General features: G+C 42.0%; 1 protein-coding gene across 3 annotated transcripts in view; it reads right to left on the reverse strand.

The window, feature by feature from the left end:
• Positions 1 to 24,332, reverse strand: part of DENND2A (DENN domain containing 2A) — a 94,039-nt gene extending 69,707 nt beyond the window's left edge. For 2 of the 3 annotated variants that reach the window (XM_058191119.1, XM_058191117.1), the window contains exon 1: positions 24,013 to 24,332. The gene's annotated coding sequence lies outside the window, so the exon portion shown is untranslated. Of the gene's footprint in view, positions 1 to 2,072; positions 2,203 to 24,012 lie in introns of those variants that run through there. The other variant, XM_058191118.1, reaches the window with a different exon arrangement.
• Positions 24,333 to 27,446: the final 3,114 nt, after the last annotated feature.

Genomic DNA, 27,446 nt, shown 5'->3' on the forward strand with positions numbered 1-27,446 from the left:
AAAATGGAAACATGGCATGCCAGAAAACAAAATCAGCATTCAGACTAATTTGTATTGAAGACTGTCTCGTGGATAATATCAGAAAGTACAGTCTGGAGACAGTACAGGTAATCCTCGACTTACGACCCACAATAGAGCCCAAAATTTCTGTTGCCAAGTAAGACATTTAAGTGAGTTTTGCCCTATTTTACGATCTTTCTTGCCACAGTTGTTAAGTAAATCACTGCAGTTGTTAAGTTAGTAAGATGACTGTTAAATGAATCTGGCTTTCCCATTGACTTTGCTTGTCAGAAAGCTGCGCAAATTGATCACGTGACCCCAGGACACTGCGACGGTCATAAATATGAGTCAGTTGCCAAGTATCCGAATTTTGATCACGCGATCATGAGGATGCTGCAAGTGTAAAAAAATGGTCATAAGTCACTTTTTTCCGGTGCCGTTTGTTAACTTTGGATGGTTACTAAGTGAACTGTTGTAAATCGAGGACCACCTGTATGAAAATACTCAGCTGAAAATTCTTCTGACCAGCAATCAAGACAAAATTAGTTGGTGTTGTCATGCCCCAGCATATAACTTTTATATACTGCTGTTGCTCTATAGCCCCATCTAGTGGCTAGAGGGATAAATATGCCCCAACATATAATATTTATATACTGTGGTTGCTCTCTAGCCCCATCTAGTGGCCGGAGAGACAAATACCAAGTATATTGTTTGAAGATGACCCCACCTGTTTACCTATCAGCCCGCACTTTCAAAACAAGTGCATGCTGGGAAGCCAGACTCCATTTCCTTTAGCATTTGGTGAAGGCAGAAGCACAAAGAAAAATCCATCTTAATCTGTGTGGCACATGGTCATCAGAGCCCACATCCCCCACACAGAGCATCATTCGTGAGATTTAATTATTTGTTTTTATTAATTATGTTCTGCAGTAACTCAATACTGCCTATCTTGTATTTGGTTCTCATTGTATGTATTCCTATTTTCCCCAGTTTCACCATATCCTGTCCTTTCAATAAAGCATTCAGATCTATGCACACGGTCTGTTTTATTGGAGGATAGGTGGGTTTAGCTGCATGTCGAACTGCACACAGACTAACGTGTAGTGGGGGCAGAACAGGTGTGGTATTTATTTTATTTATAATTTATAATTTATTTATAATTACATTTCTACATATTTCGTTAAAATATGTCTTAGGCTCGGTGAAATAGTAAAGTCTTCAGTTCACGTTTGAAGGCCCGGAGGTCTGGGAGTTGGCGTAATCCCGGAGGTAGCTCGTTCCATAGGGCTGGTGCCACCACAGAGAAGGCCCTCCCCCTGGGTGCCGCCAACCTACATTGTTTGGTCGACGGCACCTTGAGGAGGCCCGGTCTGTGGGAGCGCACAGGTCGTTGGGAGGGAATCGGTGGCAGAAGGCGGTCTCGAAAATACCCCGGTCCTAAGCCATGGAGCGCTTTAAAGGTGGTAACCAGCACCTTGAATTGCACCCGGAAGGCTACCGGCAGCCAGTGCAGGCCGCGCAGGATGGGTGTTATATGGGAGCAACGCGGTGCCCCCTCTATCACCCGCGTGGCCGCATTCTGGACTAGCTGGAGCCTCCTGGTGCTCTTCAAGGGGAGCCCCATGTAGAGAGCATTGCAATAGTCCAGGCGGGAAGTGACAAGAGTATGAGTGACCGTGCGTAAGGAGTCCCGATCAAGGAAGGGGCGCAACTGGCGAATCAGGTGAACCTGATAAAATGCTCCCCTGGTGACGGCCGTCAAGTGTTCTTCTAAAGACAGCCGATCGTCCAGGAGAACGCCTAAGTTGCGCACTCTTAGTTTTAGTTTTAGTTTTATTTAGATTTTTATACCGCCCTTCTCCCGAAGGACTCAGGGCGGCGTACAGCCAAGTAATAAAACCATACAATATACACATTAAAACAAAAAACTTAAAACCAAGCATAATTATATAAATGGCCGAAATTTAAAACAGTCAATTTTAAAACCCTAAAATTCATACATAGCCCCAATAAAATTTAATAAAACTTTTAAGCCAGTCCCGCTTGAATAAATAAATGTGTTTTAAGCTCACGGTCAGTACTTCCCCCCCAACAGTCAGCGATGGCGTAAGCTGACTGTACCGGGACGCCGGAACCCACAGCCACTCAGTCTTGGAGGGGTTGAGCTGGAGCCTGTTCCTCCCCATCCAGATCCGCACGGCCTCAAGACACCGGCCCATCACCTCGACAGCCTTTGGGGGGCTGAGGGAAGCAGATAGGGGAGAGGGGGCTAGAGACAGTTCTGGTAGAACCTCATTGGCTTTTCTTTTAATAAGTGGATGTTTTATGAGTGACTATTTCCAGGTGTTACTGAACCCAAGAGGACTGCTATATTGCGAGAACCACCCATGACACACTCTCAGCATTCCAAATATCTATCAGTCTAAAAAGGTATTTATTCTAGCATTTGTATTTGCCAAAAACCAAGGTTTCTCAAATTTTACAGTGCCAGAATCTCCTAAAAAATAGTATATTAATTTTTGTGTGCAGCATGACTACGCATTTAGGAGTATACAGAGGCATGGAACAAAACATAGAAGTGTTCCATAGATGAATGTCAGTATAAGTCAATTTTGGCATCCACGCTGTATTTCTGTAGATTTAAAATTGCAATTAATCAATCCAAGTATTAATTTCATATTTACTGAAATGTATGGTGCTTTTCAGAGAGAAAAAATGTAAAAAAAAATTCGGATAACTGTTAGAAGAATGGCGGTTAAAATTCAAAAGTTCATGAAATACAGGTAGCCCTTGTTTAGCGACCATCTTGCTTAGCAACCGTTCAGTTACAACCATGCTGAAATATTAGTTAATCCATTTCATCATCACATTATCACCTGAATCCTACAGAAACAAATTTTTTTTTCAACCTCAAGATTAACAAACAATGAAATTTTTTAAAAAGTGACAAACAAGAGTTACGAGACAACAATAAGCATCAATGAACAGGACGGATATCCAGAAGACAAAACCCTAACAGGAAAACCAGGAGTAACCCTGGATTCCCATCAGGGAAAACATAAGCCCAAACTCCTTCCATCTCATCCTTTTCTCTATTTTCAGCACTTCCTGTGGCAGGGAAGCATACATAAAATATTACTACGTTCAGCGTGCAGAAAGTGGGGGCTTCCCCTTAGGAAGCACACACATAGGTCAAAATATCCATTTCCTCTATTGTCACAACAAAAAAGACTTGACCTGCATTGTATAGAATCAGAAGGGCCAGACCCAAAGTTTCCCAGATGAACAAATATTCTTGCGGATGGTGTAATGAAAGCTGTTTGTTTTAGGAAACAAAGAAAAGCAAAGCAAAAATATGTACGTGCAGCAAATTTTTCTTCAACCACAGGGAGGATTAGAATTTTAATCTATGGATTTATCTGATTGTGTATTTAGATAAAGTGGGAAGAGACAAAAGACGTCAAAGCACTATTTGGCCCGAACTATTTCATGACACCCATTATTGCAATTATACAATCTGAATGAGTGCCTGGCCTCCAAATTCAGAGGGCTGAAATACAAACCACCAAACACGACATCATGCATACTGATCACTATAGCGGGGTCTAAATCACGGGCGTCAAACTCGATCGTGTCACATGACTTATCGTGATGCGTTGTGACCTTTTTTTCCTTTGAGTCGGGGTGGCCGTGGTCTGCGCATGACCCATCTGGCCCGTGAGCCATCAGTTTGACAGGTCTGGTCTAAATGGCTACATAATGCCTGGTATTCTCTACAGCAGGGGTGTTAAACCCAAGGCCCAGGGGCCAGATGTGGCCCATGGGGTGCTTAGATCTGGCCCACAGGGCCACTCTGGAAACAGCAAAGGACCAACCCACAGTGCCTCCGCCAGCAAAAACAGAAGGTTGCAGAAGGCAGTTGCAGCTCAAAGCGGAGCTCGGGAGCTTGTTTTCGCTGGAAAAGCCCTCAGGCCACCACAGGCGCCCTGACACGAGTGACATTGAGCTGGCCACGCCCCCCCACACCCTCCAAGGTCAAACACAACCCTGATGCAGCCCTCAATGAAATTGAGTTTGACACCCCTGCTCTACAGTATGATCAATTTAGCTTTTTACTTTGCAATTTCTAGCTGTAGAAAGGAAGGCAGTGATTGCAAATTAAGAAGTAGTAGCAGCTAAGAGACACACAAAAAACCCATGCACAGGAAAATCTTGGTTTAAACAATACCTTTATCTTGTCTCAGCTGCTCATTATAACTCTCCCCCAGCCCAGGACGTCGGATCTCAAAGTAATGTCTAAAACATGGGTCTCAAACCCGATCGTGTCACGTGAAGTATCGCCACGTTTTTTTGCCTTTGTGGAGCCGGGGTGGGAGTGGCCTGTGCATGATGCATCCGGCCCGTGAGCTGTCAGCTTGACGCCCCTGGTCTAAAAGGACCTAAAGCAGCCACTTTGCTGAAGGTAGAAAATTAACTGGATCAACTGTTTGCTTAGATACCTGGAATTTTATGGACAAATATAGAGTATATTCATACTAACGTATTACGGGTAATCCTTGACTTACAACTTAAGTTCATTTAGTGACTGTTCAAAGTTACGATGATGTTGAAAAAAGTGACTTATGACCATTTTTCACACTTATGACCATTGTGGCATCCTCATGGTCACTTGATCAAAATTCAGATGCTTAGCAACTGCCTCATATTTTTGACAGTTTCAGTGTCCTGGAGTTATGCCCATCACCTTTTGCGACTTTCTGACAAGCAAAGTCAATGGGAAAGCCAGATTCCCTTAACAACTGTGTCACTAATTTAACAACTGTAATTTTTCACTTATCAACCGTAGGAAAAAAAGGTCTTAAAATGTGGCAAAATTCACTTAACAACTGCCTCACTTGAACCCACTTTTGCTTACATTCCACCCACTCCAATGGATCCAAGTGACTTACAAAAATGCATCCGATACATCTAACATATTTTTTGTTTGGCTTAATTGAAATCGTCAGTCAAGGGCTACCTATATAGGAAAAATAGAGAGGAATGGATGGATATATACACACACAAACTAGAAAAAAAATCAAGTCCAGTTGCCTTTTGAAAAAACACCTTTGGTAGATTGATACGTACGTATGTATGTATGTACCTGTGTGTATGTGTGTGTGTGTGTCCCTATTTTACATATCAACATCACCATTGCAATGCAACTTAGCCAAGGCAATGTTCATTTCTCATGGGAGAAATGCTAATTTTGGTGAACACAACTATATGTGTATGGACAGGAAATGCATCAACACTGAACTTCAGCTGGTCACAAACAGCAAACTAATGGGGACTACCAAAAGGACAGCTACCCTCCCTCCCTTTATTTTCCCCTGAAAGCAGCACACCACCGGAAGTACAGCATTGGAAGGAAATATGGGCATGTGAAGACAATTTACATCAGGAAGAATGTCAGGATGCTGCTGGTAATTGAGCCATTTTGCTGGAACCCAACAAGGCAAAGCCAAGTCCCTGACAAAAGGTGTGTGCTGAGTGGCTCTTTCCGGCCTCCTGTCTCAACAGGTAACAATATCTGGCAGACCTACCATGTGTTCAAAAGCCAAGCAGGCTTAGCTTAGGTGATGTGTGGACATGTGGCTGCCAGAAAGTCCTGGGGCTGTAGGATACACTGGGAAATCACTCGTTCTGATTTTGAAGTTTAAATTTTTCCTTTTAGCTTGAAACACTATTAAGGTAGTATGTCCCTTTCCCACGTGACTGTAAATCAATACAGGGAAATCAATGGTCATGTACTATATATATAAAATTTGCCTATACCTTCCCCTCCGCATTTAGTAATCATAAATATGATTAATAATAGAGCAGAAAATAGCTAGGATCTGCCTAGTGATATATGCCTGTTCAGTATGTGATCTTTCACATTTGATTTCAAGGCAGGAATGCAACTAAATTATTCATTTATCAAGTTTATAAAGCTGCCTATCTCACAAACATGACCCTAAGCCAGGGATGGCCAAACTTGGCCCCTTGAAGAGCGGTGGACTTCAACTCCCAGAATTCCCCAGCCAGCAACTTGCTCATATTTATAGCTCATGCTGGTTGGGGAATTCTGGGAGTTGAAGTCCACCGCTCTTCAAGGGGCCAAGTTTGGGCACCCCTGCCCTAAGCAGTATATAGCAATAGCACTTAGGTTTATATACCGCTTCATAGTGCTTTACAGCCCTAAGTGGTTTACAGGGTCAGCATATTGCCCCCAACCATCTGGGTCCTCATTTTACTGACCTAGGAAGGATGGAAGGCTGAGTCAACCTTGAGCCTGGTGAGATTTGAATTGCCAAACTGCAGGCAGTCAGCAGAAGTAGCCTGTTTAATTTTTGCTCCAAAAGACACATTAAGGCTTATTTTCCTGTTAGGTCTTATTTTTGGGGAAATACGGTACTAAATGCATTCGTCTGACTGACAATCTTAACTGGGGCTTATTTTGGAGGTAGGGCTTATATTACAAGCATCCTGAAAAATCATGCTAGGGCTTATTTTCCAGTTGGGTCTTATTTTCGGAGAAACACGGTAGTAAAAAACAATTAAAAAGCCTTAAATAACATTAACAGCATAAACAATGAAATACTAAATAATTTTTATTTATATTTAATTAATCATTTGAGCTGGTAACAGCAACTTGTTACTATTCTTATTTGATTATCCAGAACAGATAATCTTTGGCAAACAATAGCAGTTGGGACTGGAATTAATAGTTGCTGAGCATAAAACGGGACATCACATCACTGTGTTGTTTAATGACAATTCCAGCTTTCACTAAGTGAGGATTGTGTGAGACTCGCGTGATTACTACTTCAGACTTCCTGCCAGGAACTTTGCTTATGGGAAGCTGGCAGGGAACATCAGAAATTGTGATCACATGATCTTGGCTGGCTGCAACATCATAGTTAGGAGCTGGGTGCCAAACTCTTACAATGGAATCACATGACCACAGGGACAGTGTAATGGCCAGAACACCAAGGACCAGTCATAAACACCACTCCATTCAGCACCATCATAACTTTGAACAGTTGTTAAGTGAATGGATATTTATTTATTTATTTTTTTAATTTTTATTTGCATTTATATCACGCCCTTCTCCGAAGACTCAGGGCGGCTTACACTATGTCAAGCAATAGTCTTCATCCATTTGTATATTATATACAAAGTCAACTTATTGCCCCCAACAATCTGGGTCCTCATTTTACCTACCTTATAAAGGATGGAAGGCTGAGTCAACCTTGGGCCTAGTGGGGCTTGAACCTGCAGTAATTGCAAGCAGCTGCTGTTAATAACAGACTGTCTTACCAGTCTGAGCCACCAGAGGCCCTTTATATATATATATATAACCCAAGGACTATCTGTATTAGTTCTCCATTCAGAGAACACCTAAATTGCAAACCTTTTTTCTTAAGTAGAAAAGCAGCTACATTCAGCACAACCATATCACGTCAACACTGGATTTCCATCTTCAGAATCAGAAACAATTCCATCTTGTTGTCCCAACATCCAGTCCGTGAACATCTAGAGATAAGTGGAGATTCTCAAAAAAAAATTCTGATCTTCAGCTTGCAGAAAAGAAGTACAGCTAAAGAACAACTAGAGATGCTAAATGACAAACCTGTGAATGAATCTTCCCGTGGCTTCATAAGCCTTAAATAATATGGAAGAGAAATAGAATCACTCCCAGTTCCCAAGATTTCATGTGCGTATCTCTCAGTGTCACCTTCTGACAGCAACCAAATAAATAATAGAAGCAGTGCAAGTAGGACTTCCTGTCTCTAACATTCAAGTGCTCCAAGGCAATGGTAACAAATGTCACTAAAATATCTAGGAATATCAACAGACTCTCCTCCAGAACCCTGGGTGACCAGAACAATCTTCAGCCAAATATGGAACTAAATCCACATTGACAAGGGACTGGATTAGTGTTTCTCAACCTTGGCAACTCAAAGATATGTGGACTTCAACTCCCAGATTGCCCCAGCTAACCAATCTGGGACTTGAAGCAGGGGTGAAATCCAGCAGGTTCTGACAGGTCCTGGAGAACCAATAGGGGAAATTTTGAGTAGTTCGGAGAACCAGTAGTGGAAATTTTAAGTAGTTCAGAGAACTGGCAAATGCCACCTCTGGCTGGCCCCAGAGTGGGGTGGGAATGGAAATTTTTGCAGTATCTTTCCCCTGGAGTGGGGTGGGAATGGATATTTTGCAGTATCCTTCCCCTGCCACACCCACCAAGCCACACCACACCCACCAAGCCACGCCCACAGAACCAGTAGTAAAATAATTTGAATTTCACCATCGACTTGAAGTCTATACATCTTAAGAGTTGCTAAGGTTGACAAAAGACTGGTCTAGATAAGAAGTGGGGGACTATGGCCCTTTTATGACTTGTGGACTTCAACTCCCAGAATTCCTGAGCCAATCATGCTACAGTAGCTCCGAGGAATTCTGGGAGTTAAGGTCCCCAGGTCATAGCAGGGCCATAGTGCCCCACCTCTGGTCTAGATCAAAATGAAATCAGTTCGAAGGGTTAGGAAAACATACAGATTGCAAAATAGAATTTTTATCCAGGAATGTAAAGGATTTGATATTCCACAAAATATGTTGGCTTCCCAAAAATATGTATGCATATAAAAACTCAGTAAACATACCAATGCAAGAGAGAAACCAAGATCTTTATATTAAAGAACTGAACCTAGTCATGTAATCCTAGCCAGATGATCTTTAGTACTAGCAGGCAGTACTAAAGATGTTCTTTGTAGCTGATTCCAGATCATAATACAGAGAGAAATTTCCCCTTGATAAACACTTGGAAACAAGACAGGAGAAGGAAGGAAGGAAGGAAGGAAGGAAGGAAGGAAGGAAGGAAGGAAGGAAGGAAGGAAGGAAGGAAGGAAGGAAGGAAGGAAGGAAGGAAGGAAGGAAGGCTTTGCTGTTACTTACAAGCATTGCTTTAAAAACAAAGCCATCCTAAACTGATCCTCAAGAGTTTGAAAAGGGTGACATAGCATAAACATGTTCTCTGACTCTATCAGAGGGCTGACCACATTTTTTCCCCAGCCCAGCTCTCTCCAATCATATCAGACTACAAATCCTATCACTTCTAGGGCGTATGGCTCTGTTAAATTGATGGGATGTATTCTATTGTGACATTTCTGAGTCAGCCCAGTAGAGCCAGGGAGCAAGAATGATGCAATTCCACTTCATTCTCGGGGACTTTATAAAAAAAAATGTGCTGAAGTAGTCTTAAAAATTACAGAAAATGATAATATCGAAGTTCCTCCACCCACTCCCATGGCATGCACATGCATGTAGATATGTAGGTAGGTAGGTAGGTAGGTAGATAGAGATGATAGAGATAGATAGATAGATAGATAGATAGATAGATAGATAGATAGATAGATAGATAGATAGATAGATATGATAGAGATAGATAGATGATATAGATATAGATACAGATATATGATATATGATAGATAGATAGAGAGATAGTAGAGAGATGATAGAGATATATAGACATACAGACACAGACAGATAGATGATAGATATAGAGATGTAGAGGTAGAGATAGAGATATATAGATATATTGTATCTTCACAATTACCCTGTGACATGATGGTGCCCCACTATCTTCTTGGTCCTTGTTCAACACTGCTTTCTGCACAGTGTTGTCCTAAGACATAATATGCAGTTGAGGCTGGCCATTGAAGAAAATGTTTGGACACCTCCCTCAAAAAAACCCCAAACCCTACAACACTGCTCCATGAGATTCTGCTCTGCTTCATGGCAAACAATAAATAGAAATGTTGCTACGTTCAAAATGCAGCAGAAACAATAAATCATTCTAAAGCATTACTCAAAGGACTTCCACCCTTCTTCCTTAGCTCTCCTATGCTATTCACAGATGTATGCATCATATACTCCTCTCTTTATTACTGCTGCAGAATTTTTTTAAAAAAAATCCTTGGCAAGAAAAGAACTGAACATCTGCAAAATAGAAAGGGGGGGGAGGGAGAAAAGGTTCTTTTCTGGATTGGCTTTAGTGCTTGAATGCTAGAAAGGCTTGTCTCTCCTTTGGCACAGAAGTCAGTCCTTAGACCAGCCAACCCCCAACCAAGCTTCTCCCAGATGTGTCAGTCTGTCTACAACTCCAGACGTGGCAACCTGGCTAGGCATCCAGTGGGTTATAAGGCAACCCACCAGACAACCAACAGGTTTGGGAAGGTAGTTTAAGATCTAAGTCAGGGGTCTCCAACTTTGGCAACTTTAAGCCTGGGGGACTTCAACTCCCAGAATTCCCCAGCCAATGGGGAATTCTAGGAGTTCGAGTCCTCCAGGCTTAAAGTTGCCAAGGTTGGGAGACCCCTGATCTAAGTGACCATTCTATGCACAAACCAGCATCCTTGTATCCTCGAGTGGGTGGAATTTGAGCTTTTTTAAATTTTATTTTAAGAGGGAGAATGGATTTTTTTTAAGCCTTGTAAGGCATCAAACCAACATCTGAGCCGTGAAGACTGCAACTCAGTCTTCTCATTTTTCAGAGGGCTGCGGAAGGCCATGAGGAATGACTAATTTAACTTTTTTTTTCAGCGGGGGGGGGGGGGAAGGTGGCATTAAAGGTGGGAATGGCAAAGAGGAAGGTAGACAGGCTGTTGTTTTCCCCCCTTTAACTTCCTCTGCCCCATGGGTGGTTACTGACAGCAAAACAAGCTGAACTCTGGGCACCATTTTGTGCTGCTTCTCTCGCCTCTCTCATGTTGGAGAGTTAAAGGGAGAAGATGAAAGGCACCTGCCCCCTGCTTCATTTTTATCCTTACATTTTCACAAATTTTGATGTCAAATTTGGCTAGTAAAATTTCAGATTATTGAGGGGGATTGAAATGAATTGGGGGGGTGGGGTGTCTCGTGAAAACTCACAAATTCTGAGTAATGCACCCTGTCAGACATTAATGGCAAATGTGAAACATTAAAGTCCATTTTTTTCCCCCAGTCAGGAATTATAAGTTTTCAGTTGAACTTTTATTTAATAGATGGCTTTTTGCTTTAATTAATGTGATAAGCACCTCATATCTGGCAAAACCGATAGTGGATTCCGCTCCAGACAAAACATTACAATTTCACTGCAGAATCCATTCTCTTGCTTATCAGCCACCAGCCACTCGGCCAAGATAAGATAGTATTTCCCTGTATAAGCAACAATGCATAAAAATTGCAACAGCTGCTCGGGTTGAGGATGAAAGTTTAGAATAGCTAAAATGTTGCCTGCCCCACCTGTAGAAAGCAAAGGTGGAACAAGAATGTAAGTGGGAATCATCAAAAGAAATGAAAAATCTGCCAAATGGGCTGGAATAGTAGTAGAAAAGGAGGCAATGCAGACCCCACCCCTGCCTCTTAGTCCAACATACTAACCAGCTGATGTAATCATTACTGTTCCTATACAGTGCTGGCAAAGAAACCATCACGCTCACTCTAACAGCTTGCACTAATGAAGACCGCCATTGAAGACTTCAACAAAGAAATTGAATCCGCAAACCATGATTTTATCATGCTGACCATACATGCTGACTGTCAACGTGTGTTGAAATGTATTTTCTATAAATGTTAACAAGAACTTACTGGGGATTATGAAAACTAACTCCCATTACTGGTCTGATCTAAAGGGCAGCAGTCTGGTTTTCACTAGTCTGTCTGGGTAAAATCGCCTGACAATGAAATAGGGCAGCATATAAATTTAATAAATAAATAAGAAAATAAAACTGTTTTATACAGTATAACTGCCCCCTTGGCTTGCGATTCAGGGTAGCATGGACTATTAAAAACAAATAACCACAAGAAAAATTAAAATATAATATTATTACAACAGGGGCAACTTCCAAGACCCAAAAATAATGAGAAACAATCAAAAATGGGCACAAAATCTCCTGCCCATTGAGTGCCTAGGGAAAGCCATGTCTTTAACGCCTTTTGAATGGCAGGTAAGGTGGTCACAGCTATCCTAATATAAGTATTGCAGTAACCCGGATAAAAAAAGAGGAAGGCATGAGTGACTGTGAGTAGGGCCTCCTGATCCAGGAATGCCTGCAATTGGTACATAAGATGGATTTGTGTAAATGTCTTTTCAGTAACTGGAATCCTGTGGAAAAGGCTCTTTTAGAACATGAAAGTTGAGTTCCATCTACCCAGGCCTCTCAGCAAATGGTCAATTACTTATATGCTTTAAGGGCACTTACGGTGCCATATCAAAACAGGAAGGAATTTCCAGCAGCAGTCTATGTAGTGTGGAGATATTTTGTTAGAAGCTCTTAAATTAAAAATAGATCCACCCCCTCCGCACAGCTGTAATCATCTTTCCCAGCCACGATACGGGCTGTGCCAATGAATCCAATGGAATTCACATACATGAAGTCCTATACAGGGGTGGGTTCCATGTACCTTCTCTACCGGTTCACTCTCGTGAACGTGCGCACACTTCGCATGCCTGAATCACTTCTGCACATGCGCAGGACCTTCTGCACATGTGCAAAGTGTTTTTGATGATGTCTGGCCGGGTGGGTGGAGCCTCCTGCCACCGTCACTACTGGTTCGCCTGAACCAGGACTAACCGGGAGCAATCCACCACTGGTCCTATCACTGAGGAAGACCAGCCCTTATACATCAAGTTAGGGAAGTGCATTTCTTGTGCCACTTGCGATTCTGCAGCATGCATGTTTAGAAGATCATGTGGGAAGACCACATTTTAGTTAATTTTTTAAAAAAAAATCCTTTCAAATGAGGTAGGGCAAGCATGCACAGCATAAATATGAAATTCTTTCCAAATGCTATATAAGAGATCAGCTTGAATCATAGGACCAGGAGAAAACAAGAAGGGGAGTTTAGAATGGAGGAGTCAGCAACTTTCTGAATCAGTGCCATTAACCACTGGGATATATAGGGGGAACTTTCTTCTCTGTAACACCCAATCACATTCAGCTTAATTTACAATCCAAACTTGCTTTTACCAATTCTTCTCAGCATATAAAATTTCATCCCATTTTTAAATTCTAATCTGGGAAGCCAAATAACACAGTTTACAGCCTCATCATAATCTAAAGGATTGCTTCTATGTTCTACAATCAATGGATTTCTCCAATACTCTAGACACCTTATTTAAGATACAACCCACTCTTGAACATCCAAAAGTTCCATTACTGGCATATTTGCATGGAAAAAAAGAAGTTATGCACAGAAAAAAGTTTGTTTGTTCTACTTAAGCCTTCATTACTCAAATGAAGGACAGCAATAAGACCACTGCTTTCAAAAAGGAATGAAAAGACAAAGCAATATAAATACAAGAAGATTCAGAGATTATATATCACACTTTGTCCCAATCACTGTAGGACAGTTCTTGTCCAAGATGGAGAAGAACCCGTTAAATCCTGGGTGAGGATATATGATGATGGTGTGACAAGAATATCTCCAATAACACTTGGAGTGCTGACAACCAATTATAATCCTGTAGACAGAGATCTCATCAAGTTCTGAGATCTCAAGGGGCATACTTTGAGTCAAGAGACAGCGAGCTAAACGTAGAAAAGTGTTTGACTACAATGGAATAAGATGCCTAACAGCTCAAGAATAAGAAGCCTGCAAGATCTTTACTCCTGAACAGAAATAGCAGCCAGAGATACAGAAGAAAATGCAGGCCACGCGCACCCCAGCTCCCCAAAGGCAAAAAGAAGGACTGGGGGAGACATGATAGCAGTGTTCCAATATCTCAGGGGTTGCCACAAAGAAGAGGGAGTCGGGCTGTTCTCCAAAGCACCTGAGGGTAGAACAAGAAGCAATGGGTGGAAACTAATCAAGGAGAGAAGTAACTTAGAACTAAGGAGAAATTTCCTGACAGAACAATTATTAAGTGAAACAACTTTGCCTGCAGAAGTTGTGATTGCTCCAACACTGGAAGTTTTTAAGAAAATGTTGGATAACATTTTCTGAGATGGTGTAGGGTTTCCTGCCTGGGCAGTAGGTTGGTCCCTTCCAGCTCTGTTGTTATTATTATTATATACAGTGTCTTATTAGGAACAAACTAATACAAGACCATCATCTATGTCAGACCTGTCAAACTGGCAGCCCACAGGCCAGATCCGTCACACGTAGGCCACGCCCACCCCAGCTCCCCAAAGGCAAAAAACATCACGATACATCACGTGACATGATCGAGTTTGACACCTGTGATTTATGACTTTGCTTTGTCTATTTCTGCATGACCTCATCAGTTTGTGAACTGCAAATGTTTAATTCCTTTTGCATTTGCTAAGGATGTCTGCTCACCATGTCTCTCGTTTCTATCGCTACCACTACCCTAACATTGTAAACCAATTAACATTTGGTGATTGGATTCCACATGACATTTGGCTAGTAATCCCAATCAAGAATAAGACATAGTTTTCCTAAGCTTTTGAATAAGCCGTGAAGATGCCTGCTTGTAATAACTGCTTTCTATTAATAGGTACAATGAAGGAACTGCCTTGAATCATTTAGTCAAATTAAGGGTGATGCATGAATGTTAATCATGGCTTCAGTTGCTCAGAAGAATAAAAAAGAGCATGAGCCAAAGTTACAGTTCAGCCATGCCTGGAAAGCCATCAGTTTCTCATCTCTGTAAATAACCTAAAAAGAAACCATGATTTTTTTCCCCAGGTGAACAAAATCTTGTAGCTAGCATTTCTACTAAGTTAAGCTAATCTAAACAAATTGCAAAAGACTGGCTACTCTTGGTCACTCAAGGAAGAGCCAATGTGAAAAAGCATTACTCTCCACTAAAGTCTACAAATACTGTCCCAGAAGTATTCATTGCCAATTTAAACTTACAATGTAAAGTACTAAAGGGGAAAGTACAGGAAGGAGGAAAATCATCAGTAATACTTTTGTCTGACGACCAATGGGATTAATCTGAATTCTTTATCAACACAATTTTTCTCAACAGAAGAGCTAAATATTACTAGCAGAAGGCTTATCTTAGGCTTTTTGGCAGCCTTCCACATGATGGTTGGATGAGGTTTCAGAGAGTGAGAAATGTGCTCTCAAACTGAATTGTGGAGAAAAGGGAATCATCTCTCAGAGCAGAAGGAATCATTCACGGGGGATCATTATCCCAACACATGTATTGTAATGTGTTCTGGTTTGCTTCATGCAACCCACTAAGTCAAAATCCAATAAACCCCCATTACAGCTTTACGTAGTGTAACAATCCAGACAGAATTTCCTTCACACAAAGAAAGATGGAGGTTTCAGCCACACAAATAACTGAACAGAAAATATGCTTTAGTCATTTTTTTTAACATTCCAGACCCCTTTTTGCACCTACAGTTATGAGGGTAACAAAGCTACTCTTTAACCATTGGAGCTTGCTAATCGATTATTTTGCCTGAGGAAAGAATGCACAACAAAGCAGCCTATAAAAGCTTCCTGTCTCTAAAGCAGGGTGTCAAACTTAAGAGGGGGGGGCAGAGCTGTGAGGTGCTTAGATCTGGCCCGTGGGGCCACCCTGGAAACAGCAAAGGACCTGCCTGCGGTGTCTCTGCCAGCAAAAATGGAGTTTGGGAGGCCTCATGACTTCCATTTTCTCTGGCAGTGGGTTTCAGGAGTCTGTCACAGCCAAAAATGGAGCTTGGGAGCCCATTTTCGTTGGCAGAGCGTTCAGGCCACCACAGGCACCTCCAACACGAGTAACGTCAAGTTGGCCACGCCCACCCTGGTCCCTGAGGTCAAACACAACTCTGATGTGGCCCTCAAATGATCTAAAACATCACCAATAAAAATCAGGGCTTAGAAATGCTTTGTAAACATGCTCTGTAGGAATGAATTTTCTCACACTTGACAGATCTTGGATCAGGAACTTCTGCAAGGATCACCACATGATTGTGGCCATCATCTTGGGGTTTTTTTGGGGGGGGGTTGTCCTCCCCTGAAATGCCCTCTAAAAAGGAAACAGTTCTGGGGCTTTCTAAAAAAAATAATGCTAGCGTTTGCCCAAATTCAATTCCACATCAGTTGCTGCAATCCTAACCTTACAAAAACAGTCATGCATGTTTTATTAAGACAGTAACACAAAATTCTCCCAAAGTAGATTCATAACCACCAGGGAGCAAAAGAGTCACACGAGATAACCACGAAAGTGTCAACAAACATTAAGTTAAGTTGCCATTGTCCAGGTGCAACCTGCAATACTTTTCTGTGGTTTATTACTCTTAACACAGGGGATTTTCAAGATATATCTAGAACACCACAGATGTAAACAGACTAAAGTAGCCACATCTGCTCCTCCCAAACATTGAAAACAGTAGGGTTTTTGAACCAAGGTCTTTAATACACCCACCAACTAACTCTCAGGAATTAGGAGGGAGGAAGAGAAGAACAGAAGGAAAAGGAGCAAGTAGAAGACACACTAACTTGCACAATAGTTATGTCACTCAAATAATTTAACCGTCCCACTACTATTTCATCTTAAAGAAATTACAACCTTCAAAAAGTCTTCTGAGGTTGATCTTATGGAAGACCCAGAAAGCTGGTAATTTAACTTGCCTTTGGAATAAACCAGATGCTACTGACTGTTATGCGGAATGACTATCGAGGTGGGAGGAAGGGAAGAAGCTTTTTAACAAACCTTTTCCCTAAACACTTTAAGATGCATTCTCAAAATGCTAGTGAGGTTTTAGTTTGTAAGCAGGAGTGGCAAGAAGAAGAGGGATTGGCTGCACAACTGTTTGTAATTGCACAGTTACACCCAGATTACTAGATAGGGAAGGCAATGGATGAAAATATGTACTTGATTGGAAGAAATTTTCTGAAACATTTCATTTTTATTATTAATTTCACACTGCTGGAGTTCCTTGTTTAGCTGTTCTTCAGCCACTTCCTAAGCTCTTTTTATCTCCACCAAAAGTGCCGTTGCATTTTCCATACCATTTAATTTTAATCATTCCTTGCTCTCTTTAATGACAATCTCTGCAACTATATTTCTTTTTTTTATTGAAAAAGTTTTTACAAAATTTCCCCCCCTTTCCCCCCCACTCCATTCCCTCCCCCTCCCTCCAAAACCACCCTCCTCCCTCCCCCCCCCACTTCCCAGAACAAACACAAGGTATAGTTTAAAAGAAAAAACAATCATGCGCTAAATTTTCCCTAACACAAATTATAATCCTCCCCTTCTCCTCAAATCCTAACTTCCCCTGTACAAATCAGAGATAAATACATCCTAATCAAAGGCAATCTGATATCTCTTAATCTGATATCTATTTTGCGTATATTCAATCCATTTTTTCCATTCAGTTAGATATTTTTCTTGTGTAGTGTCTTTCAAAAAGGCTGAGATTTTTGCCATCTCAGCCAAATTAGCAACTTTCAATATCCATTCTTCTATTGTAGGTAACTTTTTTTCCTTCCAGTATTGTCCTATCAATAGTCTTCTGCAACTATATTTCTTATGTATTATAAATGTACAGGTAGTCCTTGACTTACGACCACAATTGAGCCCCAAATTTCTGTTGTTAAGTGAAAAGTTCTTAAGTGAATGTTGCTCCATTTTACAACCTTTGTCACAGTTGTTAACTGAATCACTGTAGTTAAGTTTATTATTTATTCATATTATTATGAATAACTGTTATTCACAGTTGTTAAAGGAATCTGGCTTCCCCACTGACTTTGCTTATCAGAAGGTCGCAAAAGATGATCACATAAATATGTGATAAATATAAATATGAATCTGTTGCCAAGCATCCGGATTTTGATCATGTGACCACTGGGAATGCTGAAACTGTCATAAATAAGAAAAACAGTCATAAGTCACTTTTTCACTGCGCTGTAACTTCAAATGGTCACTAAATGAACTGTTGTAAGTCAAGGACTACCTGTATTACATGAGCAGAATACAAAGAGACTGGCATCTTACTGCAGATAGAATTTGGTTATGCCAAGAATACTAAGCAAAAGAAAGATTCTCTAGATCAGGGGTGTCAATTCGGCCTGCAGGGTGCTTAAATCTGGCCCACGGGGCCACCCTGGAAACAGCAAAGGACCAGCCCGCGATGCCTCTTTCAGAGAAAACGGAGCTCAGGAGGGTCACGTGCAGCTCTCCTGACCTCAATTTTCAGCTGCGACGGCCTCCTGCAACCCTCTGCCAACAAAAATGGAGCTTAGGAAGGCGGCACGTGGCCCTCCCGAGCTCCGTTTTCACTGGCAGAGTGCTCAGGCCATCACAGGCGCCCCCGTCATGAGTGATGTCAAGCTGGCCATGCCCACCCTGGCCACAGCCCTGATGGTCAGACACAACCCTGATGTGGCCCTCAATGAAATCAAATTTGACACCCGTGCTCTAGGTCAACTTCCCCACATAGATTTGGGATTGCAGCTCCCAAAACTCATAGAACAGAACTTCCAGAATAGCATCCCTACAATCTACCGGTAGAAGGAGCTACTTACTATAGGTTGCAAAAAGCGTCCTCACCCTGCAGGCAAACCCTACCTTCAGGAAATAAATCACATACACCCAACTTACTATATTGTATACCAATTTGTTTGGGACAATGAGTTGAATTTATCTTTTTGATGACATACCAGTGCAGATGTATTCACTAAAGAGGAGGACAGACTGGGACATAAAAATAGGGGGAAGAAACCAAAACATATGTAATTTACATTACATACATAAAATATGCTTGAAAATAGGATTCTGTGTATTTAATAATTTCCCCTTCTGTCGCATTATTGCAATTTGTTGGCAAATGTTTGAGGATCCAGTTCTTGGGGAAGGGGTGTGTGGCTTATTCGGCATCTGGGTTGTGTATTTCTATGGTAGATTTCCTCTTAAAAAGCATATATCAGAAGCAAATATTGAAGGCTAATCAAAGACAGCATCTGTTGCATCTTTTCTTCAGTTCAAGCATCTAATGGATTGAACATCCTCACCAGGTATTTTTAAAATAGCAATGCCTCCCTCTTAAATACACTTCTGCCCCAAATTGTCCAATGTTGACAGTGAGGATTAAAATTATATTCCAGGGTATCAAAAAAAAAAGAGCACAAGGTATATACCTGAAGATGAAAAAAATGAGGCAACTGAGACCTGTAGGAAGATAAAGATAGAAATGAGCCAGGTCTCAGAAATGTGTTGGCTTCTTCCTCCTCACTCTATCGCATCCCACCTGACCCAATTCACACACACGCATTCTTTCCTATAATGTTATAATTTAGTGGAAAAATGTGTGTCTCTGTTGTTCTACTTAGGCATCTGCTGCTAGAAATTTAAAACATTGCACAAAGTTATGGAACATTTCATAGCTACATCCAAGAAGCTCTGACACAATGCAACAAATATCACAATTTTAAGAAAATCTGTCATTTCCAAACACACACAATATTGGGAGGGAGGCTGCAAAAGATTGGAGGGGTGTCTCAAATCAAAACACTGCCATTGCTTAAAAGATAAATGGTAATTACCAGATGGCAACTATTTACAAACACTAGCCTAATAATGATCACCTAAAATGCACCATCTCTTAACTATTGAGTGATTCTCCATTTCACTATGGAAGTATGATTGGAATCTAGATTTATCCTTATCTACCAACAGCCTGATGAGGTTGTGAGCAGGAATGTGTGTGTCAGAATATCTGCATGTGTAACACAGAAACATACACAAGAATGTACAGGTGGCTCATGAGGGAATAAAACCATCACTACAAATCTTATTTCTCCATCTTTTTCCAGGATTTTATATATATATATATATTTATTTATTTGGTGGAGTCCTTAGTGGTCTCTGAGCTTGGTTACTTGCAGATATTTCACCCCCTCCAACTAGGTAACATCAGCACTGCAAGTCAGTGTGAGGTTTGCTCCTTGTTTATAGTAGTTCGCCTTGTCATTATTGGCGAGGATGTGACTCAGGCATCAGGCTTAGAAACTCAGAGGCCATGAATTCTAGTCCCGTTTTGGCCACAAAATCAGCTGGATGACCTTGGGCTAGTCACTTTCTCTCGTCCCTAGAAAGGAGGCAATGGCAAGCCACTTTGAAAACCTTTCTAAGAAAACTGCAGGGACATAACATAACATAACATAACATAACATAACATAACATAACATAACATAACATAACATAACCTAACCTAACCTAACCTAACCTAACCTAACCTAACCTAACCTAACCTAACATAACATAACATAACAACAAAGTTGGAAGGGACCTTGGAGGTCTTCTAGACCAACCCCCTGCCCAGGCAGGAAACCCTACACCATTTCAGACAAATGGCTATCCAATATTTTCTTAAAAATTTCCAGTGTTGGAGCATTCACAACTTCTGCAGGCAAGTTGATCCACTTATTGATTGTTCTAACTCTCAGGAAATTTCTCCTTAGTTCTAAGTTGCTTCTCTCCTTGATTAGTTTCCACCCATTGCTTCTTGTTCTACCCTCAGGTGCTTTGGAGAATAGTTTGACTCCCTCTTCTTTGTGGCAACCCCTGAGATATTGGAACACTGCTATCATGTCTCCCCTAGTCCTTCTTTTCATTAAAATAGTCATACCGAGTTCCTGCAACCGTTCTTCATATGTTTTAGCCTCCAGTCCCCTAATCATCTTTGTTGCTCTTTTCTGCACTCTTGCTAGAGTCTCAACATCTTTTTTACATCATGGCGACCAAAACTGAATGCAATATTCCAAGTGTGGCCTTACCAAGGCATTATAAAGTGGTATTAACACTTCACGTGATCTTGAACCCTCTGTTTATGCAGCCCAGAACTGTGTTGGCTTTTTTGGCAGTTGCTACACACTGCTGGCTCATATCTAAATGGTTGTCCACTAGGACTCCAAGATCCCAAGACTTGCACACAAGATCCCAAGACTTGCACTTCAAGATCCCAAGACTTGCACAGGAAGTCTCTCAGAATCAGACACACATGAAGGATTGAACGAAGAAAAAAGTTCCTTGACTGAAGTATTGTTTTCTGCTTGTTTGTCTGGTGTTCAATCCCTGCTTATCTGTTTATTAGCTGAACAAAGCAAAAAAAGTTCCCTGTCTAAGGTATTATTTTTTACTTGTTCGTTTGGTGTTAATCTCTGCTTATCTAGGTGCTAGCTGCTGGAGCGGATGTACTGTGGTCTGTTTCTTTCTTAGCTTTTTAAATTATCTCACTTGAATAGAATAGAATTAGAACAGAATAGAATTTTTTTTATTGGGCAAGTGTGATTGGACACACAAGGAATTTGCCTTGGTGCATAGGCTCTCAGTGTACATAAAAGATACGTTCATCAAGAATCATACGGTACAGCACTTAATGATAGTCATAGGGTACAAATAAACAATCAGGAAACAATATCAATATAAATCGTAAGGATACAAGCAACAAAGTTACAGTCATACAGGCCTAAGTGGAAAGAGATTGGTGAATGGAACAATAAGAAGATTAATAGTAGTGCAGACTTAGTAATTAGTTTGACAATGTTGAGGGAATTATTTGTTTAGCAGAGTGATGGTGTTTGGGGAAAAACTCTTCTTATGTCTAGTTGTTCTGTTGTGCAGTGCTCTATAGCATTGTTTTGAGGATAGGAGTTGAAACAGTTTATGTCCAGGATGTGAGGGGTCTGTAAATATTTTCACAGCCCTTTTTTTGACTCGTGCAGTATACAGGTCCTCAATGGAAGGCAGGTTGGTAGCAATTATTTTTTCTGCAGTTCTAATTATCCTCTGAAGTCTGTGTCTGTCTTGTTGGGTTGCAGAACCAAACCAGACAGTTATAGAGATGCAGATGACAGACTCAATAATTCCTCTGTAGAACTATATCAGCAGCTCCTTGGGCAGTTTGAATGATATATAAATGTGGCTTCTTTCTATGTGTCTATTGACCCCACCCTCACTAATACTGATGATGTTCACTAGTCAGGTAATGAAATGTCTGCAAGCAACAGGTTCATCAGGTTCGCCTGATTTGCCAGTTGCGCCCCTTCCTCGACCGGGATGCCCTATGCACGGTCACTCACGCTCTGGTTACCTCTCGCTTGGACTACTGCAATGCTCTCTACATGGGGCTCCCCTTGAGGAGCACCCGGAGGCTCCAGCTGGTCCAGAATGCAGCTGCGCGGGTGATAGAGGGAGCCGCTCGTGGCTCCCATGTGGCACCACTCCTGCGCAGACTGCACTGGCTACCTGTGGTCTTTCGGGTGCACTTCAAGGTGCTAGTTACTATTTTTAAAGCGCTCCATGGCTTAGGGCCGGGTTATATACGGGACTGCCTACTGCTACCAAATGCCTCCCACCGACCCGTGCGCTCTCACAGAGAGGGACTCCTCAGGGTGCCGTCTGCCAGGCAATGTCGGCTGGTGACCCCCAGGGGAAGGGCCTTCTCTGTGGGGGCCCCTACCCTCTGGAATGAACTTCCCACAGGACTTCGCCAACTCCCTGACCTTCGAACCTTTCGCCGCGAGCTGAAGACCTATTTGTTCACTCGCGCAGGACTGGCATAGGATTTTAGATTCATTGGGTTTTTAATTTTTAAATGGGTTTTATGATTTTAAATTTCTTTTAATTTTGGCCAATTGGAATAAGTTTTTTAATAGTATTTTATATTGTATTTATATTATTGTCTATTTTATCTGGCTGTGAACCGCCCTGAGTCCTTCGGGAGAAGGGCGGTATAAAAATCTAAATAAATAAAATAAATAAATAACCAAGCTCTGAGAGTAGCAAGGGCTCCACCATTCAGCCCGGAGCTACCTACATTCCCTTCTATGAAAATCATTTTCCTTAAGAAATGGAGGATTATCCAACCACCTTCCTCAACAAGAAACAGCCTAAGAATCTGTAATCAATTTTCTACCCCTTTCCACTTACTTACTACTTACTTACTCCTCTTTTCAAACCACGCTTCAATCTACCTTAAAGAATTATCTCTGGTTCTTTCACTACACCCATTCTGTTCTTTGTGAAACTATTCTCCTTTTAAATTTAGATACACCATCACTCCACCCTTGGTCTTCTTGAAAGCATCACAAAGGCCAAATGAATTATTTAATGCAGGCAAGGGGAAGGGAAAAGTGTTATAGAAAAGCATAGAGTTGTGATGTGGCTCCGAAGCAAGTCCTATTCCATGGGGGGGGGGGAGGCTTGTTTTGACACCCGGAGGTATCCCAGCAAAGTACAAATGGACTCCCAATAGAGTTAAATCAAACAGGCCTCTAGCAAAGCAGCCAAACCCTGGGGTTGCTTTTTAAAAAGATCCCTAGAAAGTTTTAGCATCTTTGAGGGAGCTGTTTGGGGAAACACGGAATTGAGAGACCCAAAGACACACACCCCCGCCCCACGTCCCTCAATCAAGCAAATCCTTTCCATGTACCTCGTAGTAGTAAAACTAACCATTTCCAGCAGGAGCGCCCGCATCTTTTCGCAGCCAGTCACTCTATTCTCGCTTCTGGGGAATCCAATGCACAAAACCACCCTCTTTCTATCCCACGTCCCGCCCTTCCATCTCCGGAGAGGCCGGACACCCATCAGTCCCCCAATGTGGTGGCCAAAGATCACCTGGACCTTACGAGCGGCCCTTTCGTCCTTCCACCCGCGCGACCTTTCCCCCCCCCCCGGTTATTCCAGTTCCTCCACTCGCGCCGCCCCGCGCGTTAAAAACCTCGCTCGCCCTGCTTCTCCAGCGCGGCTTCACCCACCAAAACACCCCCCGCCCCGCGCGCCGCATCAATCTCACCAGCCAAGCTTCCCCGCGCGGAGGAAATCACAAAATCCCCCCACAAAAAAAACACACACACACACGCCTTCCTTCTTTTCCAAAAGTCCGTGGGGAATTCCTCCGCCGCCCCCCCTCCGCTTCTTCCCAAAGTGTCCGTGGGGAATTCCTCCGCCCACCCTCCCACCCCCTCCGCTTCCCGCCTCCCTCGACGCGGGCAGAGAGCGCAGAAGGGCGCGAGGTTGCAGCCCCGGCGCCGACCTACTTTGCTCCACAAGGGTCCGCGGGCTGCTCTCCGTCCTCATCTTGGGGCGCTCCAATCGCAGCGGGGCCGCGGGCGCGGCAGCCTCGGGTCGCATAGCTCGCTCGCCCCCCCCCTTTTTTTTTTTTCTTCTTCTTCTCCCTTTTGTTAGCCCTGCGCGGCTCCGAAAGACGCGCCTCTCCCTCCCGCTCCGGTTCTCGGCGAACTGGCCCTTGTGTCCGCTGGGCGCTCTGCGAGGATCCCGCTCCGTTTTCCGTCTCTCGCAGCTGCTTCCTTGCCCGGATTTCTCTCGTCTTTCGGCGGCTGTTTCCTCCCCGCGAGCATCGGCGCTTTGGCTCCCCGCCCCCAAACCCCGAGCGTGCGGCGCGCTCTCGCTCCCTTTCAAAGCTTAGGATGTTAATACCACCCTTTCTTTCCCCTCCGCCTCTCCCCCTCTTTTCTTCCCACCCCTCCCCGGCCTGACCCATCTTGACTCCCTTCCAGTGAGCTAATCTACTGCTGGCTGAAAAACAGGCCCTGTTTCTATGGAAACCCCGGATACGGGAGAATTTGGGGAGGGGGCAGTGTTGAAGCTTCGGAGACGTTTGGGGTCCCTGAGTGAAAAAGTGAGGATGCGCTGAAGAAGGGAAGCATCTCCATTCTGCTGGCTTTTGCTCTTTAAAAAAAAAAGAAAGAAAAATCTTTTTTAAAAAACGTTTTCCCTGATTTTGCTATTAAAGGGGGTGTGCTTATGGTGAGCGCCTTGTGGGACTGAAAGCAGAAGAATTAAAATAGTACAATAGGCTAAGTTTCTACCGTTCACTACAGTTTGCTGAATAAACCATAACTGGCTAGGTTCATACAACATACCCAGTCATAAATCATGTTTACAGGAATCGCATTGCCGAGTTTATTCAGCATTTTGACTTAATGTGCTGTGTGAATCCTGTCCAAATGAATGTTACACAATTGCACCCCTACCTGTTAACCGAGTTGTTATATTAAGATACCGTTTATCTAACAGTGGTTTGTTGACAAAGTACAATTAGTACAATTACAAATCGCACACAAAACCAAATTTATAAATTTGAGTGACTGAGATCATATTACAAAATCAATCATATTCTGTCTTATTTGAAATGTGTTTGAGCCTAGTGCCTTCATTGCTTCTGAGAGTGGCAAAACCATGGCTTGTCAACAAGCACAATATGTTAACCAGTTACAACTAAGGGAACAAACCGCAGCTAAATAAATCATGGCTTAAAAGAACGTAGGAATTCAGCTTAACTGCTAGAGATATATGTACATATAGCATTACAACCATAGTCAGTGTTTTTTTAAATCAAAACTTAGCAAGGTTAAGCACCAAATAATTGCTCGTCAAATCATTTATTTTCAAAATGCTGTATCCACCTGTACAAGAAAGTTTTAAAGTAATTTTTTTCAGTAACTACACAAAATAATGGCTGTAGCTTCTACCAAAAAAGAGGCATGCCTACTTTGGGGGGAAACGGGGAGAGGGAATGGGAGTTTTTTCCTTGGATTCATGAAGCCCAGTTCTCTCTTTGCTATTTCGGGGACCTTTCTCTTGATTTGTTTTGATTTGATTTGATGTTGTCATCTTTTTCTCTTCTTTGTAACGTGGTAGACATTTTTGTGTTTTTATTTCTGTATTTTATACTGTGTTGTTTTCTTTGGGAGCTGCCCAAGACTTGTTTTGATTGTGGCTGCATAGAAATATGTTTAATAAATAAATAAAGAGCCCTACTGGTGATACAAGGAGGGAATCTGATTCATTCAAATTGTCTTGCAGAACGCTTAATTTACCAGGTGGTATGTCTGAATTATCTTAGGGTCTTTTTGTTTTGTTTTCTAGATGTTTGTGTGCAGTCCTTTTATAAAAATTGCTTGAATGTTACCCTGTTGCAGTTGGCTATGGTGATGTATGTTCAGAGACAAAAATATTTAATAAAAAAGAGATACAAATTTACCTAGTAATTGCATACATCCTATCAAAATATTTGGGGGTGGCGATGGTGCCTTTGAGTAACTTTTTGACTTCTGACAACTGTTCTGGCAACTGGCTGATCTAATTCTTGCAATTTTCTTGGCTATATTTGAGAGGCGACTTGCTTTCTTCCTAGGGCTGAAAAAGTGACTGGCCCAAGGTGACCAGCTGGCTTTATGCCTAAGGCAGAACTAGAACTCACCATTTCCCAGTTTCTAGCCCCATGCCTTAATCCTGATGCCTTAATCACTGGCTTTCTGTGGGACATAACCACTTGGTAAGTGATAATCCTCAATATTTTTTTCTTTTCCATAGTACACATTTGTATCAGAGGTGGTATTCAGCAAGTTCTGACCAGTTCTGGAGAAGCGGTAGCAGAAATTTTGAGTAGTTTGGAAAATGGGTAAATACCACCTCTGACTGGCCCCACCCCCATCTATTCTCTGCTTCCCAAGTCCCAGCTGATTGGGAGGAAATGGGGATTTTGCAGTACCCTTCCCCTGGAGTGGGGAAGGAATGGAGATTTTACAGTATCCTTCCCCTGCCACACCCACTAAGCCTTGCCACGCCCACCAAGCCACAGAACCGGTAGTAAAAAATTTGAATCCCACCACTGATTTGTATCTACCTTCCTACTATATTTTTGAGTGGAGGAACCTTGTTTATTGTCTTTCAGAGAATAAAGAACAGGGTTTTTATGGTTCCCCCAATTTTCTTCATCATCAACTGTATTATTTTAGGCTGTTGGTGTTTTATTTTAGAAATATTTGAAGAGGAATTTTCTGAACTAAGGAAATATTTCAAGCCACTTCAGCATTCTTAAATACAGGATTTCATAGAGACACTTTTACATGGAAACATCAATTTCAGTTCATTTTTAACACCTCTGCCTTTGGACGAAATAATGAGTCCAAGTACAAGTGTTAGTTAATATAGCAGGACTAGAATCTATGTAGAGTTGTCAATTTGCAGGTTTAAGATTTAACGTATGTAGATATTACTGACAGTATGTATACTTGCAATTTGTTTCCAGGTGACCTCATAGTTTTCTTTTCTAGACAAATTTGTGAATGTACATGATGATGATGTTATCCATATACCAAATAACATTTTGTGTGTCTATGAATTAAATCCAGATGGGGAAGAAATGGAGGTAGTGACAGATTTTATTTTCCTGGGCTCCAAGATCACCGCAGATGGGGACTGCAGCCAAGAAATTAAAAGACGCTTGCTCCTGGAGAGGAAAGCTATGGCAAATGTAGACAGCATACTAAAAAGCAGAGACATCATCCTGCCAACAAAAGTGAGTATAGTCAAGGCTATGGTTTTCCTAGCTGCAATGTATGGCTGTGAAAGTTGGACCATAAGAAAGGCTGAGCACCAAAGAATTGAGGCCTTTGAACTATGGCGCTGGAGAAGACTCCTGTGAGTCTCTTGAACTGCAAGGCGA

The sequence above is a fragment of the Ahaetulla prasina genome, chromosome 7 (genome assembly GCF_028640845.1).
Source record: "Ahaetulla prasina isolate Xishuangbanna chromosome 7, ASM2864084v1, whole genome shotgun sequence".
In the NCBI taxonomy this organism is placed as follows: domain Eukaryota; kingdom Metazoa; phylum Chordata; class Lepidosauria; order Squamata; family Colubridae; genus Ahaetulla; species Ahaetulla prasina.